At 41.2% G+C, this 18412-nt stretch overlaps 1 protein-coding gene across 1 annotated transcript in view; it reads left to right on the top strand.

Moving 5' to 3' along the window:
- The first annotated feature begins 1906 nt into the window (after nt 1-1906).
- Nucleotides 1907-18412, top strand: part of cdk17 (cyclin-dependent kinase 17) — a 42258-nt gene continuing 25752 nt past the window's right edge. The window contains exon 1 of the mRNA XM_054624880.1: nt 1907-2146. The gene's annotated coding sequence lies outside the window, so the exon portion shown is untranslated. The remainder of the gene's footprint in view (nt 2147-18412) is intronic.

Here is an 18412-nt window from a genome sequence, read left to right as displayed (position 1 = left end):
TAGAACCATCTCAAGGAGGATCAGAAGAAATGGACAGCATGTGAGTTAAATATGAGTGTCACAGCAAAGGGTCTGAATACTTATGACCATGTGATATTTCAGTTTTTCTTTTTTAATAAATTTGCAAAAAATTCTACATTTCTGTTTTTTTCTGTCAAGATGGGTTGCTGAGTGTACATTAATGCGAAAAAAATGAACTTTTTCGATTTTAGCAAATGGCTGCAATGAAACAAAGAGTGAAAAATTTAAAGGGGTCTGAATACTTTCCGTACCCACTGTATATCCTTGAGATGTGTAAGCCACTCCCCCTAGCAGTTAAGAGGACAATTGACCTATTGGAACTAAAGCACACCTCTCAAAGCAGTTCCTGATTACAGCAACAGCACAGACAACAGAATCAGCATCAAACACTAACACTTTTAAGCAGGCTTGGTACAGTTAAGAGCAAATTAAGAAAGCAAGAACAATATACTTAGTCTATCCTAGCAGAATCAAGTAGTTCAGTATCCCTCCAGAAGTCAAATACACTGCAGACTAGATAGCAGAGGGGGTAAATGTGAACATACTTTTGGGGGGATTTAGGTAAACTGACGCTTTCAACGTCAATATTCTTGTGAAATATTAGCTTTGTAAATCTTTACAGGATAATAATACCAAAGATAGGATGAATGAATTGTCGTCTTTGCAGCTTTTATCCAGCAGGCGGCGCCACACAACCAAAAATAAAACGTAATGCTCGTTATGTTTATGGTTGTCTGTCCAATTTATGTCCGATGTCCCATTTTTTGTATATTTCTGTCGCTCAGATGTTGGCCATTGATATTAATATTCATCATTTCGAATTAATTAATGCATCAAATCGGGGAAGGGGCAATTAATTATCCACAACTTTACACAAACATCTTTACAACTTAAAATAAATTGCCCGAATGTGATTTTGTTGTTAATATTTTAAACATACAGTCAACGTTCAATATTAAACGTTTTTTGTAAATGGACAACAAGTAAATCACCAAGAACTAATAATGACATTCTTGAGTATATTTTGGTATTACTGAACTATAAGATTTACCACAAGAGCCATTTATAAACCTTTAACTTGTATGTATTACCCTGAATCTCTTTTATAAATGATGAATACTAATGATCTTGTATTTGTTGTTTTATTTTCAGGGTTAAATGCATCCATCTTGTTAAACCTGCATGCTCTATATTTCTTTAAAGACTGACTGTTACAAGTTGAAACTGCATTTTCAAACATTTCTATATGTTTTGTTATTAGACTGCTGAAAAGCTTCAGTGTTATGAGCGAATGTCTTACAAGAAACATTTGAAAAGAAAGCTTTTCAAATAAAGTCACCTGTGTTTCGTTTATCTGCATTTCCTACTGAGACCCTCAACTTCGTCAAGCTAACTGAAGTTTGCAATATTAAGCGGAGGTTGACTTTCTCATTAAACAATGATATCATATAATTATTATCATTATCAGCTTTATTGGTCATGTACATACACAGATACATATATCCACGAAATGTCCCTAATATATGCCAAAGTCATTCCGTTAAATATGTCAAAACACAACCTTGACAACCTATGTATGCATTGATGTTTACAACTATCTGTCGAGGCTTTCTATATATTATAGAATGAACAAAGTTATTTATGTAACTTTTATTTTGAATGCTGTTATTTGAACCGTGGATAAAATGGTACAAATCGTCATTGTTGCTTTTATTTTGAAAAACGGTAATAGTAAACGCCATACGGCCGCTAATACTAGTTTTATTTTGAAATGGAACCGGAAGCCCCGTCGTCAACCGCTGTGTTGTGCTTGACGGCAGCTCGTCACACCCCTCCCTTCCCCTCTGTCGACACAGATCCTCCTCCAGCCTCTTTAAACTGCTTTCACCGCCACATGAACGACATTTTGGGGGCTCGGTCTTCAGCTCCCCGTCCTCAAACCCCCTCGTATTTCTCGGTGTGTCTCGGGGGATATTTTCTTTTTCGTCTGGAGCCGAAACCGAAAACAGACGGAGCTGTGTTCGAGGCTACCGCGACTTCAGTGGGCGGATAAAGCGGAGGAGGGCATCCGGGCCTGGCTGCTCCGGAGAGTCGCCTTGAAACGACGGAATTCAACCATTTTCAGGTAAATTGAGTCACATTTCATTGGTGAATAACACACAGTCTGTCCGAGGACGGACTCCGTGACGTGACATTGTGTCTGAACAGAGGTGTGTGGACATGTCAACACGGAGGAAGCTGCAGCTTGAGAATAATGAAGAGATAAATATCATATTGTACTGTACCAGCTGTTCTGTTTGAGCCTTGGGCATGTTTTAAAATCACAATATAGTATTTTGTTATATCGGGTGCAAATAGTCTGGTTTGTTTATCTGGCATAGTATTTATTGACTACCCCCCTAATTGTATATTTACTTTTAAATTGTAGCAATACAACAAACTGCTGGATTGTAATTTGAGTGCAAACGCAAAATCTGATTCTGCCTATTGAGATGAAGAGCGAGAAGAAGATCCCTGCTTTATTAGTGTGGTTTCTGGGCGACTACTTAACATCAATAATGCAAAAATGTCATTGCCAAATCTAAAAAAAGAAAAATATATAGTGTAAGTCAATATGTATCACTGCCGACACACTTCTTATATCACTGGCAGTTTTAAATGCAATCTTTGCAAACACAGATTCACTTATTCATATGTATTTTGTAAATACAGTAAGATAATCCGTTCACAATTAAAGAGGATAAGTTATATGTTTTACAGTAAAAATGTGGATATTTCATTAACCCTATCTGCTTGTATAGAAAGTTGTGTTTTGACACATCTTTCCCTGATATGACAGTATAAATTAAAAAAAAAAACCATTTACTTTTCTGCTATTGGAAGTGCTTGTGCCACGTTCACTTAAGGGGAAAATGGAAGAACCAGTCAAGGCATTTCATCCTGCTTGTAAATAACATAGATATTACTATGTTTTTGTAGCCACCTTGAGTGTATGGTTAATCCGACACAGCCCGAATGCACCATCCTGTCATCCCCCTGGAAACAGTGATATATTAAGTGAATTGTTAGTTAAACTCTGCTTAATTTTTCATTTTATCAGATATTACAGACAGTTGTCAATCATGATATCATACTAGCATCAATGTATCAACCAACAGCAGATGAAAACCAGTTATATCGACCACCTGTCATTCACTTTTGCAGTAAAGCGTCAGTGATGCGTTTAGGCTCTTTCCCGCTTCCTGTTTGACCTGGATTTACTTCCACTGTCCTTCATCTGGAGCAACTGGCTGCTCATTTGTGTGTGAGTGTATATGATATTGACCCACATTCAGATCTAGGTTGTTGGCTATGAGAGTGATCCACCCCCAGGGGACGAAGTAATTACCCTGACAGCCCCCTCCCCGTGTCTGTGGGCCGTATAGCAGCTCTTGTATCGATTTGTCTCTGCATTATGTCGCCTACAGCAGGAACACGAGAGCTGAGAGCATGTGCTGTGAATCTGTGTACACGCACTCTGTGTCTCACGTTTTCTCCCGGGACTGCCTGATGAGGATAGGTACAGTGAAGTGAACTGTCCCCGAGCAGAGTTGAGTCTTGAGGTGTGTGACTGGTTTCAGTCTGACAAATTGAAGTTCCATGTGACATGGCAGGCCGGGGATTGGCTTCAGCTTCCTCTTGGAGCAGATGAGTTTGAGCTGAAGTCAGAGTGAGAGTGTTGGCTGAAACAGAGCTCAAAGTCAATTTATTCTCCGTGGCTGTTATTCCCCCTTATTTTACATACCAAGCTCAGTTTACAAGTCATGAAGAGTACCTTCAGCTTGTAAGAATAACATGTGGCTCTGGAAGAGGTTTCCAAAGTGTGATAAAGTAACCACGATGATGTTGTTAGGGGTTATCTCGACTCGTGCTTGGAGATTACGACTGCTAATTCTTTGGAGTGCCCCTTTAACTCGTGCAAACACTGAAGAAATGGGAGCGGAAATCGTACTTGTTAGAGAAATCAGTGAAATCGATTGATGACGTTATAGTGCTGTGAAGGGAACAGCTTGCTGTCAGCTGAAATGTTCTGATGTCCCACACTGTGGCAGTTTCAGACTCGAGTGGGCAAGTGAATGAACCAGATCAACATATTGCTGAAATATATTGTTAGCAAGTTATAGCTAAACATTACTGGTTCATAAAATGTATCTGTACTTCTGAACATCTGACAAAAAATAATCATCATCTGTGGTGCAATGCATGGCGATATCCCACCATGCTTTGCAGCAGAGCTCACTGCTCTTACTGAAGATCAGCCTCCAAAACACTGTTGCCATTGACAACCAGGCCAGCCGCTTGCTGTCTCTCTCTTTCTCCCCCGCTCTCCCGTTTATATAACTCCAACATGTGCAATGTTTTATTGATCAGAGGTGTGTGTGTGTGTGTGTGTGTGTGTGTGTGTGTGTGTGTGTGTGTGTGTGTGTGTGTGTGTGTGTGTGTGTGTGTGTGTGTGTGTGTGTGTTGTGTTTGTGTGTTTGTATGAGCATATATATCCCTCTTAAGTGTGGGTTAACGTGTGCATGAGTGTGTTGGAATGTGTTTTAGTGAATGCATCACTGTATGTATGAAAGCGTTGCCTGTGTGCATGTGTGTACACGCACATTTCACAGGGTATGTGTGTGTGTTTGTGATCATGTATTTTTGTATTTACTGTCTTAGTATCATTCCTTGTTTCACCTGAGGAAGTCCAGGAAATGTAAAAAGCAGTAGAGTGTCACTGAATCTGAGAGGGAGGACTTGCTAACAGCCCCTGGGGCTGATGGGAAATGTCTTCCTGCCACTGCACTGCCACAAGGGTGGGCATCATGTGGGTGAAGTAGTAATTATTGTGCTTTTTTGGGGGGTCTGAGTAATTCTAGGGCTCCAGAATGAATACAATTAGTGTGGGCTGGGTGCAGCAAGAACACACAATTACACATACGTAGCCATATGAACACGTGTATACACACACACACACACACACACACACACACACACACACACACACACACACACACACACACACACACACACACACACTGATGAGGAAAGTTATGTGAGCCATGTACGGAATGTGAAGTGGTGTGAGTTCTTTCCATCCACCTCTCTCTCTCTCTCTCTCTCTCTCTCTCGCTCGTGTGTGTTGTCATCTTATATGAATGTGTTTGGGTGTCGGAAGGGATGTTGTGTGTGTGTGTGTGTGTGTGTGTGTGTGTGTGTGTGTGTGTGTGTGTGTGTGTGTGTGTGTGTGTGTGTGTGTGTGTGTGTGTGTGTGTGTGTGTGTGTGTGTGTGTGTGTGTGTGTGTGTGAACCAGTGGGAAAGAGAATGGGCCAGTGTGTTAGACCTCTTTGTTCTCTCTCACGCAGACACACACACTCTGCTTTAATACCCAGTTTTGTCTCCCTGCACACACACACACACACACACACACACACACACACACACACACACACACACGCTGTCTATCATTATTCTTGTATGTTTTGGCATCACTTCCTCTCCAATTGCCCCCAAGGATAAACGATCCCACCATGCTTTTGTCAGGCGTGTGTGTGTGTGTGTTCGTAGGGTTTTGTTGGGTAGCTGAGATTGGCTCATAATCTGAAGATTAACCGGTGGCATTGTTAGAGCAGCAGCAGACGGGGATTATACACACAGACACAAACGCAGTGGTCACACTTTAAAATTAACTGACCTGCAGCTCATTTATGAGGTCACTTTCCCTCATGCGGTGAGCTCTCACTGTGGACTCCAGTGGTGTCGTTTGACAGTGAAGGTGCTGAAATATTCATCGATGCAGACACAAGCGGTCTGAACGCAGTGAGTGCCTCGGATGATGTTGACCTCTGTTTTCCCTGTATTGTTCCTGTACAAAATGAGTGACACTCCTGAATCATGTTTTCTTCTGTTCTTAAAATGGGCTAAATGTTAATGTTATTAAGGGACCCTGTTATGCTAATCATTTCTTATTGCAAACTAGCATTTCACAATCGGATAATTCAGCTCTTCTCCTCGCCTGATGAACCCTAATTTACCTTCACTTTGAACCCTAACTTGACTTAATCCAAAACTCTAAACCAGCTGCTTGAAATACGGCACAGACCAAAATGGCCTTATCTTGTTAAATCATTTTCACAATAGTAATGAAAGATTTAAAGCAAAGCATCTAATTACGATTTTTCTGGCCGCGCTTGCGATCTAGATTGTTCTTATTTCAAACAAACTCTAGGCCCATACCGGCGGTCTGCATGGTGCATTTGAACTGTTTTTCACGATTCTAAAAGTAGACTTTATGTGCTTACAAAAACGCAGATAAGTGGCACAGTGTTACAGCCACTGCCAAGTACAGTCAGCTGTAGTTGACATTCTGCTGTTCAGTACATCCCGTCCTACACGACTCTCGCCATCTGCCTGCTTCGCGAAAACAATTTTTTGCAATCGTCTCACCATAATCGCAACAATGGAATTATTCTACGTGCAGTTGAGTTTGGTTATTTCCACGGTCAAATTTTCCTTTTAGAGGATGCTGTTTGGCTCTTACTGGATTTGAACCTGTGAGCTCTGGTTTTCAAGACAGACGTTGTGCCCTTGTACCGACTGTCCTCCCTTACTTTGCCACCTTCTCTCACTTTCAACTCCAGTCTTGGCATAACAGTGAGTTTGTTCTTTTTAATCTCAAGCAGGAATCTCTAATTATCCCCTCCTCTTTCCTGATGGGTTAATCATTGCCTCACAGACACAGGCGCTATCTGCAATCAGTGCCAACAAAGAGCATCGAAAGTTCACAGCAAACAGTCACGAAAATTGGATCTCTCACGAAGCCCAGAGAGAAAAATAGTCAGGCTTTGTCTCTGCTTAAATTAGACATTTCTAATGAATTATATGAGAAATGTTGCTGAGATGGCAGGAGGTTGTCCCAATATTCCTCCGGGGTTTTTTGTTTCTCAAGCTCTTCGCCGTATTAGCACCAGTAAGCATCTCATTCACCATTATCTGAAAGGTCGGATCACTTCCAGGTCAGTATAGCCTGGTGCGTTTGCACACACACTAATAATCTGGGCTAATCAGATTAACGCAACACTCCAACACGTGCAGTGATAGCAGCCATGACTGAGCAGACTAAGATACTATGAAACCTTTCTGTTTATCAACAGAAATCCCACTGATGAAGAGATTAGAATACAATTCTACGCTGCTTGATTGACAAGAGATCTCACTGCCATGAACACGTGGCATCAAAGATAGAAAATAAACCATCATGTTTTCTTGATTGACAGTAAAAGAGAAAGAGGAGTTAGATGGGGCTTGGCATTCGAAATGGTGTGCAGTGAGGATGTTTGATTTTCAAAATGGAAAAACAGATTTGAGACACATCTTTTCACTGTTTTGGGAAAAGACACTCAGCAGGGTCCACAATAATTTCACACGCAGTGAGATACTGAAATTTGACATCCATACATTGATATCAGTTCAGTGGACTTTTGCTCCTGGCTGGTAGTACCCTAAAGGATTTTAAGAGACAGTTTGGGAAATACACTTATTGGCTTTCTTGCTGTCTGTACAGTAAATATGAAGCTATAATATGGAGATACCACTAGCAGTTGGTTAAAAAAGAATTAACACAAAGACTGGAAACAGAGAGAAACCGCTACAAGGGGTTATGTGCCAGACTATTTCCTGGCCGGGCACAGTAACTTCCTGGAGTCCTGTCGTCACCATGACGTTACCAGGCAACCAGAGACTCCAGGAAGCCGCCAAACCCGGCCAAGAAATATAGTTCAGCACAGCCCCTCTAAAACCACAAACTTTTAATTTTACTTTTGGTTTGGATTGAACAGACGTCAAACATAAGTATAACATGTAAATCAGTGATCTTCAGAGTTGTTTGTTGAGAGATTTTGACGGACAGAGTCAGCCTGTTTCCAATGTTTCTGGTCTTTGTGCTAAGCTAAGCTAACTGGCTGCTTGATATAGTTTTGTATTTAGTGTACGGACATGAGAGTGGTTTCAATCTTCTCATCTAACTCTCATCAAGAACACAAATAAGCTTATTTCCCCAAATTATCTATACCGTTAATATTAGTAGACCATTTCTTCCTATGTGTAGATTAGATACTGTTCATAATCTCAATACTTAATAATAAAAATAAAAAAGTGCATTTAGAGACAAAAAGAGAAAAACAAACAAAACAAACTCTCCAGCCGGCCCGCCCCTGGATAGTATTTGTCATTTTAACCAATATTCATATTATTTCGTTCTTATTCTTTTGTCACATTAATACAGGGTTTTGTAGAAAGGCATGTTTATACTTCTCAAAGTGATATCTCTATGGAAACTCTGGTATCGTATTGACACTAGTTGAAACCGCTTCAAATGATACACAGCTAAATGCATTCAAGATATTGTGTGCTATGAACAAACGTACGGACCATTTATTGTTCCTGTTTTCATGAACTCCAGCAATCAGAGCTTCAAGGTTTTATCAAGCCATGTGCCTCACAGCACCTCAAGTAAGCACAAAGATATTCTCTGGCCTGCAAACGTCCCATATAATGAATTTACGGGAATTGAAGCATCTTTGTCTCAGGCTTGGACGTCCCACCTGGCTTGGCACAAAGTGTGGAAAGAGCACAGGCCGCTGATGGATGCGTGAGCAGCACACAGACACACACTTACACACACAAATGGGGCACCTTGGGGAGTGAACACCTGTTCCCACAGGCCTCAGGGAGAATGGTGATGGACTTGGAGGCGGCGTTCGTGGGAGTGGTGGGGCGTGAGAACGAGAATGCACGACGGAGAGCCATAAAACAGACAGAGGAGGCAGAGGAGAGATAATAATAGAGGGAGGGGAGCTAGAGTCCTGTTGTTCCGTTGTGTAAGACAACCTGCCATCATTGGAAAGCTCTCCGTGGTCCAGCGTTGCCTTTTGTTTTCGTGTTGTTGGGTGTGGGCGACTGTAGCTGTTGTTGCTTTGATCTGACCGAGTACGCTTTTGCATGTGGATGAACCCAACCGACAGCAGGAGGTCACTGATTTTAGCCCAGGAAATTTAACAAAAACATGCAGCTTTTTAAATTCAAAAGCATTGACAGTTGCCAATACGCGGCTGAATATGCTCCATTCAAAGGCTTTTTCTAGTTACATAAAGAGACATCGCGGGAAAGCACTAAACACTTTGCAGCAAATTAGACATTTTAATCATCTAATCGAGGAGAGGGCTAAGAATGTTTCGCAATAAGTTCATTCGTTTGTCAGACGTAATTTGTCATTCACAATATTAGAAAAAGGTCCTCTTTGAGTGAGCTGAGACCTTATTTTTCCTTTAAGCTTTTCTATTTCAGCACAACGTAATAATACACTCTCATTGGAGTGTGTGTGTGTGTGTGTGTGTGTGTGTGTGTGTGTGTGTGTGTGTGTGTGTGTGTGTGTGTGTGTGTGTGTGTGTGTGTGTGTGTGTGTGTGTGTGTGTGTGTGTGTGTGTGTGTGTGTGTGTCTGTCTCTCATCTTAAGCTCCTACAGCTTCCCATCTCTCTCCACTGGAATGTGCCATCTCCAGCTGTGTGTTTGGATTCACCAACCAAACATCCAGACAGGAAAAACACACATTCTTGGTACGTTGTGTTCATCAAGCTGTGTGTGTGTGTGTGTGTGTGTGTTGGACAGACGGGAAGCTTCTCGTTAACCCTCGTTAGTCTGGTGTGGATGTAATGAGACAGACAAGCGTTATGTAACAGGCCAGAGGAGAAGGAGGGTGTTGATTTCACAAACACAATGGGCATTGTATATGTGTACTGTAGCAGCAGCAGATCATTGCGGCTGGAGGAGCAAAGAGAGGGTTAACAGCAGGTGGTTGAGGATTTCATAACAAAATATTTTTCTCTGCCATAAAGAAAAGATCCTCTAGTTTTTTAGAGCTGTAGTTGGCATTTTTGTATGGCAACAATCTCGGACCTGTGGAGCATTATGCAGCTATGCACACAGCTAGCGACGGCAAAATATCTTGTTTAAACAGTCAGAAGCTACAGTCAGGCCAACAGGGCAACGTGAACAGCATTCATGTGCAATGAAAACGCTTCTCCTATGAAGCAGATAGCGCCAGATAACAACCACTTTCACTACACAAACAACTGTAAAGTCGGGACAACCATGATCTCACAACAAATAGCCAACAGTCATGTCATAACATCATAATGAATAGTGTCCCAGCTAGGCACAGAATGTGTCTGTTCTTGTTTTTTAAAGCCTAAACAACCATTTGGAAAACCAAAGTGAATTGATCGAAAGCAAAATCATCTTTATCCACTTTTGAGGAAAGAAAACTTTTTGGTAGAGGTTGACAGATAGTGGATTTTTAATGGCCGATATAATAACGACAGTTTGGAAAAAGACGACAGCTGGTAGAGTTCTGTTATAAATTCAAGTAACACATATTGTGGGGAGATATTAACTGGAAACAGGGTCAGATTTTACTTGTCAGCTTGTTACAGGGAACGCAACGTTTTAGCCAACGTTTTACTTACTGTATCGCCAAATTACAGCATTGAATCTTTCATGGAGGGGAGATTTGCTTTCTGAAAAGAAATATCTCAAACTATTTAAATAATAAATGTATACCATTTCATTTAAAGTCTGTCATGCATTTTTGCAGCCCTCAACCACTGAGCCAGTGGATTCCAGCAATAACAATAGTTTGTAAAATATTCTATCCATGCCAATTAATTGGCTGAACAAATTTATCAGTTCACTACTTTTTGTAAAACTTTAAAGCTGTATTGATGGAATTTTTTTTTGGGCCAAGAGGGAGCAGCACAACAAGCTGTAAACAATGAATGTTGTATGCTAAATGCTCCACTGTGTTTGCCAGCTAGTTGCTATCTTTACAATAAGCTGAAAGACACTAACTGCCTCTGTAGAGCTGAGGGGAACAGCAGAGTGCTGTGATAGTTCATTGTGATGAACCTTTGACCAGCACAAATGATATTTTCTATCCTTTTTGCATACATGAAAACATTGATCAGTGCAACCTTTAAAAAAGAATTTTAGGCGGCTCTGGAGATCGTGGTCCTTTTCAGGCTTCTCTTGTTCCCGCCTCCATCCGTGTGTCTGCGTGTGTCTATTTGCTCCCAGTCAGGATCCTCAGATACACACATACAGACGTTAGCACACAGAATAGTGTCAGCCCAGATTACAGGGGAGCAGTCTACCTGCTGCTGAGAGCTTCACCTCCTACCCAGTGTGTGTGTGTGCGCGTGTGTGTGTGTGTGTGTGTGTCTGTGTGTGTGTGTGTGTATTGATTACAATGCCGGCGTGAACAAGCGATAAGAGGATCATCTATCCTGCGCACAATCTCTGTTTGGTAATTGGAGATGGATGAAGTGTATTGCCTTTGGCATGACCTCGAGCTAACCCCTTCACACAAGCAGCGTGTACACCAACAAACACACCCACAAATGCACCTATGTATATATTTATATATACACAGGGTTTTTGTTTCTTTCCAGCCTCGCCCTCCTCCTGCTGCAAACAGATGACAGCGGAGTGTCTGGGCGTGCAATCAAAGCTGTGTGTGTGTGTGTGTGTGTGTGTGTGTGTGTGTGTGTGTGTGTGTGTGTGTGTGTGTGTGTGTGTGTGTGTGTGTGTGTGTGTGTGTGTGTGTGTGTGTGTGTGTGTGTGTGTGTGTGTGTGTGTGTGTGTGTGTCAGCTGAGTACCCTGTATGTTTTGTGGCTGTGGGCTTTGTGTTTGTCATGTGGCGCACCAGCCACGTGCTGTGTTTACATTTGTTTGTGTTTGTGTGTGTGTGTGTGTGTGTGTGTGTGTGCATTCAGCTGGGAGACACTGCAGCCTTCTATAGCTAAAAATAACGCCTCGCCCTTCCTCTCCTCAATCTTTATCTTCATTCTTTCCATCTCGCCCATTAAACCCCAAGATCTGTGTTTTTCTCCTTGTTGTTTTCTTCCCAGCTACTGCATCATGTTTTTGTTTATGTTCTCGGTAGATTATTTGTTCTGTTTGGATAAGTGGAGTGATGTGCAGTTAGGAGACAACAGCTCATCAAAGTGAGTATTTATCGGAGGGAAATCATTAATTCCCATGTCTCTGGTATGGCCAAATTTGACAATTTTATGTAAGTTCGTTGCTCTGATGGAAATAGGAAATAGTTTCTGCCACTTAAAATGTTGTTTTGCTTCTATACCATCCACTTTCTGCCGCTTATCTGTATCTGGGTTGCGTTGGCAGCTAAGCAAGGTAGCCCTTTATTTCTTCCTCCAGCTTTTCACAGAGAATCAAAAGAGACCTGGTTGGATATATTATCCCTTCTCCTGCTCCGGGTCTACCCTGAGGCCTCCTCAGAGTTGGAAAACTTCCACGGGGAGGCGTCTTGAGGCATCCTAATCACATTCTCAACCCCCCTAACTGGAATCTTTCAATGCAAGTGAAGCAGCAGTTCTACTCTGGGAGCTCTCTGGACGTCCAGGCTGTTCCTAAAATGATCTTGGCATGAGCCGACATTTTCGCATTTTTCAGGGGTGACACGGAAGGAAGACAGGTTGTCAATCACACGCATCACGTGCACAGTTGGCTTCAATATAAAAAGCTCTGCTTGTATTTTTAAACTCATTTGTGAGGCCGTAAGTGTATGTTATTATTTGGCAATTAAAAGGTGAGGTTAGCTTTCAAAAATATAATTTATTCAAATATAATTTCCAAAATGTGAAACATTTGACTCATTTTCAGTCACCATTTTGAGTTTCATATACTATTGAAAGAAGGATTTTCTTAGCTTTCTAAAGACATCACATCATCTTTGTAGCCAAAATAAACAAGACCACAGTTGAAGGATGGAACATGCATCAAGTGGTACATTTTGAGCTTTGCGTTGGGGTTCAGGTCTCCATTCATCACCTGCATTACTTTATTCTCATTCGCCATCTTCCACTGCCTCCAACACACAACGTTGGTTTTTCTAAACTCGTTCTCTTGGGGCAGCAGCAGCTCACTCCCAACCCAATCCATCACGATTGTCATGAAATGTAGTACACACATGAATGGTTATCAAGAGATGGTAAACACGGTGACCATTGTACAGTGTCTGCTCAACACCAGCATTGTTAGCATTAGCATTGTCGTGACAGACGTGCGCCCCTTTTTGACCGAAAAGTTCCAGGAACAATGCAACCAATGTGACTAAACTAGGAACTAAACATCCCTTTTGTTCATCCCTGTTAGCGTTTCCATTGCTTCTGAAGAACCGTGACGACTAGGCAAATTAGACCAAATTAGGTGGATTTACAAACGGCTGAATTTGAAATGCTGTTTTCACACATGGGGAAACAATAACATCCTGTTGTTCCTCGCGGTTACTGCTGCGTGACACAGATGTTTATCGCTGTAGATTAATTGCATTGCAGAACAGATTGCAGGCCATTTAGATTAGCAGCGATTACAGGAGAAGTTCCACAGAACATGCTGTAGTGTTGGGATGGAGCACCTAAATCAGCAAAACAAACATGGATTATTTTGGTGTCTATTTGTTGACCAATAAGACCCAAAGTTGTCTCGCTTCTCTTTAAATACCTCCCATGAAAGCTCATGAAACTGCTCTCCCTTGTTCCTCTTCTCTTCCCGCATCTCGTAATCACCCAACTAATATCTTTTATTCATCGGCCATTGGTAAATTCCTATTGATATTAACATTGTAGCCTTTTGTGCTCATACAGACAGGCAGAGGGTTATTTCAGTTCGCCCCTCTGGCTCAGTCATGCTGAAGCTCTCTTTTTTATTTTTTTTAGTTTCTCTCAAGCAAAACAAAGGGTCTTTCAGTGGAAAGCACCCACTGCACCGGGCAGCAGCACTGGTGCCCTGTTTGTGTGTGTCCTCATAGCTGCACAAACACATGCTTGTGACTGTACCCAGCAGGGTTCAGCTAAAATGGGCGCTTGAAGGCAGTAGTTTTGATAATGAGGCTGAAGATATTGTTGGTTGATACAAAAAAAGTTTAGGAAATATTCATTCACTGGATAATTTCAATCCCCTATTGGATTCAAAGCTGGAAAACCATCTACAAAGCTAGAATGCGTGGAATAAGCAGAACATAGAGTCCTTGAGAAATTGTCCACAGTTTGTTTTATTTAAGCGGGCGTCACAGTTGTGGCAGTGAAAGATATCAGATGCAGGGATTCATGCACCCCGTGGGCTTTGGCGAGGTGATCTGGTCTCTGGTCTTTGAAGTCTTTGCTGTGGTGTATATCGTGTAGGACAGACAGCGGTGCTTTGATTGTAATGTATACCTTCATTATGAGGGAAACTCCCTGTCTGTGTGAGCTCCATACGATTGCAGTGCTGTAAGTGGGCCTGAGGCGGCGCAAACATTAAACACACGTGTGATCCTGAAACCAGACATTTTGTAAATGAGGGGGGAAAAAGAAAATCAAAAGTAAGCACCTGGGTGAGTTCAGATTTCGCCTTCTAGCTTTTTTCGGCCAAGCTGTCGTTATTTAATCTTAACCTCTTTCATTAACATGTTTGTCGCTGTTTTAAACAAAAGTGTGATTTCCGTTCTGTGGCGTGCGTGTGGGCAGCTGAGCAGGCTGTGAACGTGGGAGTTATTGGTCAGTGAGACATTGTATTACAAAACAGTGTGCAAAGAAAACAAATGTGGGGAAACCAATTCCTTATTTGATGATCGTGAAGATGCAGAGGATGTTTGGCGTGGAGCTGAGCTCACGAGTCAAACAAGGTTGAAAAATAAATAAAATGAAAGCTCATATTAGCCGCTGCCAAAGACTGATGATGATTTAAGATCTTTTTGTTGCCTTCGTGATGAGACAAAGGACAAGGCTATTGTTGCTCTATTTCTTTTTATTGTCAACATATCTCGTCAAAAAGACCAAAACCAACGATGCATTAGTTTAGTCAATACTTTCTGACTTTCCTGCTATGTCTGCGGCTCACAGACCAGGCTAATTCTTTCCTACAGAAGGCTTAAAACTTGACAAAAAGGTCACATATATAAAGTTTAAATATTAAAAAAATATATATCCTAAAGCAGCTGGCTACTGTAGTTTTGGTCAGACGTTACTCAAACTCGAGTAAACAATGCATTTGTTCTGGACTATTTTCAGACACGGATGAATACGCATTTGATGCATTAGTGTTTCAAGCAGGACGTGCACGTGGGATTGACCTAAAAATAAACTACGGTGTCCATTTTTGTTGCAATGAAGGAACGTGTCAGTCGATGGTGCCATGGTGTTGCTCATTGATGTGTTTTTAATAGTTTCTATTCATCAGTGGAGCTCTGTGCCACAGAGAAACAAGCTACTGTTGATCGGGCTTTAGCTAGAAAAATAGTCTAATGTGCCATGGAGATATTAGTTTTTCTCTCCACAAGAAATACTTCAATTCATTATGGATTTTAGTCTTTTCACGTTTTTTGCTGCATTATGTATTTCAACTTAGCCGGTAGTGCTACACTCCAACGTAGAGTACACATACATGGTGCCAACTCAAAAAATCGACATGGCAACACTCACAGTTTATTCAGGCATCTCAAAGAAGCTTTGGTCAAACAAATATCACAAAATGACAGTTTTAATAACCAAGTTTTAGCAGTGTGTACATTCACATTTTAATACATGGTGCAAGCAGGTCATATTGAATGAAGCAGAATAGTGACACAGCATTTTTAAGATGTTTGTGTGGACACATGCAAAGTCATCCACAAACCAAAGTAGGAACTTTTGACTTTATTTGGGCATAGCTGGCTGTTCACATGTGGATAACACAGATATTATGATGCCCTACACTGCAAACATTCAAAAATGATTAAGACATTTTCTGGCGGCTGCTGCGTTTGTTGATGAAACCTCTAATTTGTGACTTTCCCAGTTTACAAAAAAAAATTCTCACGAATCCTACTTGTAGAAACTTTAATTATGTTGACGTATGTTGTTTGTTTTCAAGCCAACAAAGTTCAAATTATGAACACATTTAGATCTGCAGAATAAGGAAGCCCTAGGCAAGCTTTCAGATAGAGGATGGATGATTACACTGCAACGACTTTGTAGGCAAAGCCGTGCGTGTGTGTGCGTGTGCGTGTGTGCGTGTGTGTGTGTGTGTGTGTGTGTGTGTGTGTGTGTGTGTGTGTGTGTGTGTGTGTGTGTGTGTGTGTGTGTGTGTGTGTGTGTGTGTGTGTTGTTCAAAATCGAGCCAGGGGCCTAGAGTGGAGGGGCAAACGGCTTCTTCCCGACTTCGTGTCCCCACTTATTCCAGCGCCCTGGCTAGGACCACACCCAGTTTCAAACACGGCCCTCATTTTGATCTCAACTACACACCTATAACGTGGTAATGCCAATAATTGCCAAATTGCCATAAAGGGGCAATATGACTCAATGAGAATTAAGGATTGAACCACAAATCAAACTTGAGCATTGATCAATACAGCCCTAAGAAATGTGAGCTTATTTTCCCTTTGGGCCCTGTTCTCCAAAAGGAGAGTGATGGTTCCATCTTTTTTTAGAGTGTATGTGATTTCCATACGTGCAGATTTATTTTGAGCAACGATTATAACATCTCTAGCTTTTGTTTTCCATTTTGAGAAGTGTTCAGCCTTTCTTTCAACTTTCCTTCTGTTCTTTGTTTTGTTTGTTCTCCCCGTCACTTTTTGAAAGGTTTTTGGAACTGACAGAAGAACTAAAGAGAAAGTTGTATCAGTGTTTCTGCATGAGTGCAGCCTTAGATTACTGTGGTCAGAAATAAAAAATAAAAATATTGACCAATCGCTTTAAATTCAGTTCTTCCAGAGTAGGATTTCTAAATAATGATTAGACACCAAACTGAAGAACTGAAACATTTGATATAAAAATTTTAGGGAATAAACATATTTGAGTAACACGCTCAACGATCCATTGATTTAGGGAGAAAACAGTTGGTAAGGGGTCTACTTCTAATGTTGGAAACACACTCTCACATACTTGATAGCTGGTTTTAGTTAAGGTTATATTCCCTAAGATTGTCATTATATCAAACACAATTTTGATAAAAATGTATGGCCGCCATTTTTAGTTTGGGAATATCCATATTCGAGTATTCCCCCCCCAAAAAAATGCATGCCAAGTATGCTGGTCATCAGGACTGTGTGTCTGTAGGACATAGGTTTGAATAAAAAGCAGGGTTACATATAGGGAAGAAACAAATAGTCCTCAGTCCTAAAGGGAAAAATGTATCCCAAAAAAAAAATTATATAATCCTCTCCAAAATGCACAACATGTGTTAAATCTAGGTTATATTTCCTAAGATTGTCATTATATCAAACACAATTTTGATAAAAATGTATGGCCGCCATTTTTAGTTTTATCCATATCAATATATTCTGCTTCAATCCATATGTGTTGGCATTTAGGCTTTAAAAAAGCAACATTTTCACTGCTGTCCAAAAAGTGTTTGCTGCACACAAAGGAAGACATTTACTAACGGCCTAGCATCAATTTAACAGCATCACAAGTTACATTTATAGAAACACAATTAGACAAATCATATTTTCCCCATTTTTTTTTTTTAGGGTGATGACATCATAAACATTCAAAGCTTCTTTCGAAAACCTCAAAAGAAGCTTTGAATGTGGAAAAAAGACACTCGGTCCAGCCTGTTGTCACTGAGTCCATGGGATGGGCAGTCCACAAGTCTGTAGTCATTGCTACCTTGATAGCAATTTTCAGATCAGCCCTCTATTTCACCGTTGCGTCCTCATAAGGTTACATCTTCTCCACTCTTGTAGCTGTTGCCCCCGCAAACTTATGCCCATCCCTATTTGCAAATAACCCAGGAAACCAATATGGATTGCAATCAGATTTGTGATTTGTGACCTTTGTGTAAACAAAATTGTATTAAAAGCCATCTGGGCCTAAAAACCTGACCAAGCAGTTGACACTGACTTTTGACACTTCAGCCCTACGCCAGGCAACTTGGGTTATTGAGTTTTTTGACCAGCTTTAGGAAACATGGGTTTGGGGAGCACTTACTTGACAACTAATTCAATCTTGAGAACGTACATTAAACGAGTAATTACAGGAGGGAACATGCACTTTATGGCCCACTGGGTCTGGGGAGCACACACTTGATTGGCCAACTTAAAAAGTTAATGCTTTTAATTCCCAAATCTGCTATCAACACAAAAATTAGCCACTGAAACCAACCCTAATGCAGAGTTGAGCCTCCACTCCCCCCCCCCTCTCTCTCTCTCTCTCTCTCTCTCTCTCTCTCTCTCTCTCTCTCTCTCTCTCTCTCTCTCTTTTCTCTCAGCAGCACTGTACATGCCTGCAGTCACACTGGTGATTTCATGGCTCTTAACCAAACACAAAGACTC

Source organism: Anoplopoma fimbria, chromosome 23 (genome assembly GCF_027596085.1).
Source record: "Anoplopoma fimbria isolate UVic2021 breed Golden Eagle Sablefish chromosome 23, Afim_UVic_2022, whole genome shotgun sequence".
NCBI lineage: Eukaryota > Metazoa > Chordata > Actinopteri > Perciformes > Anoplopomatidae > Anoplopoma > Anoplopoma fimbria.
This window is presented reverse-complemented; position numbering and strand designations above follow the sequence as displayed.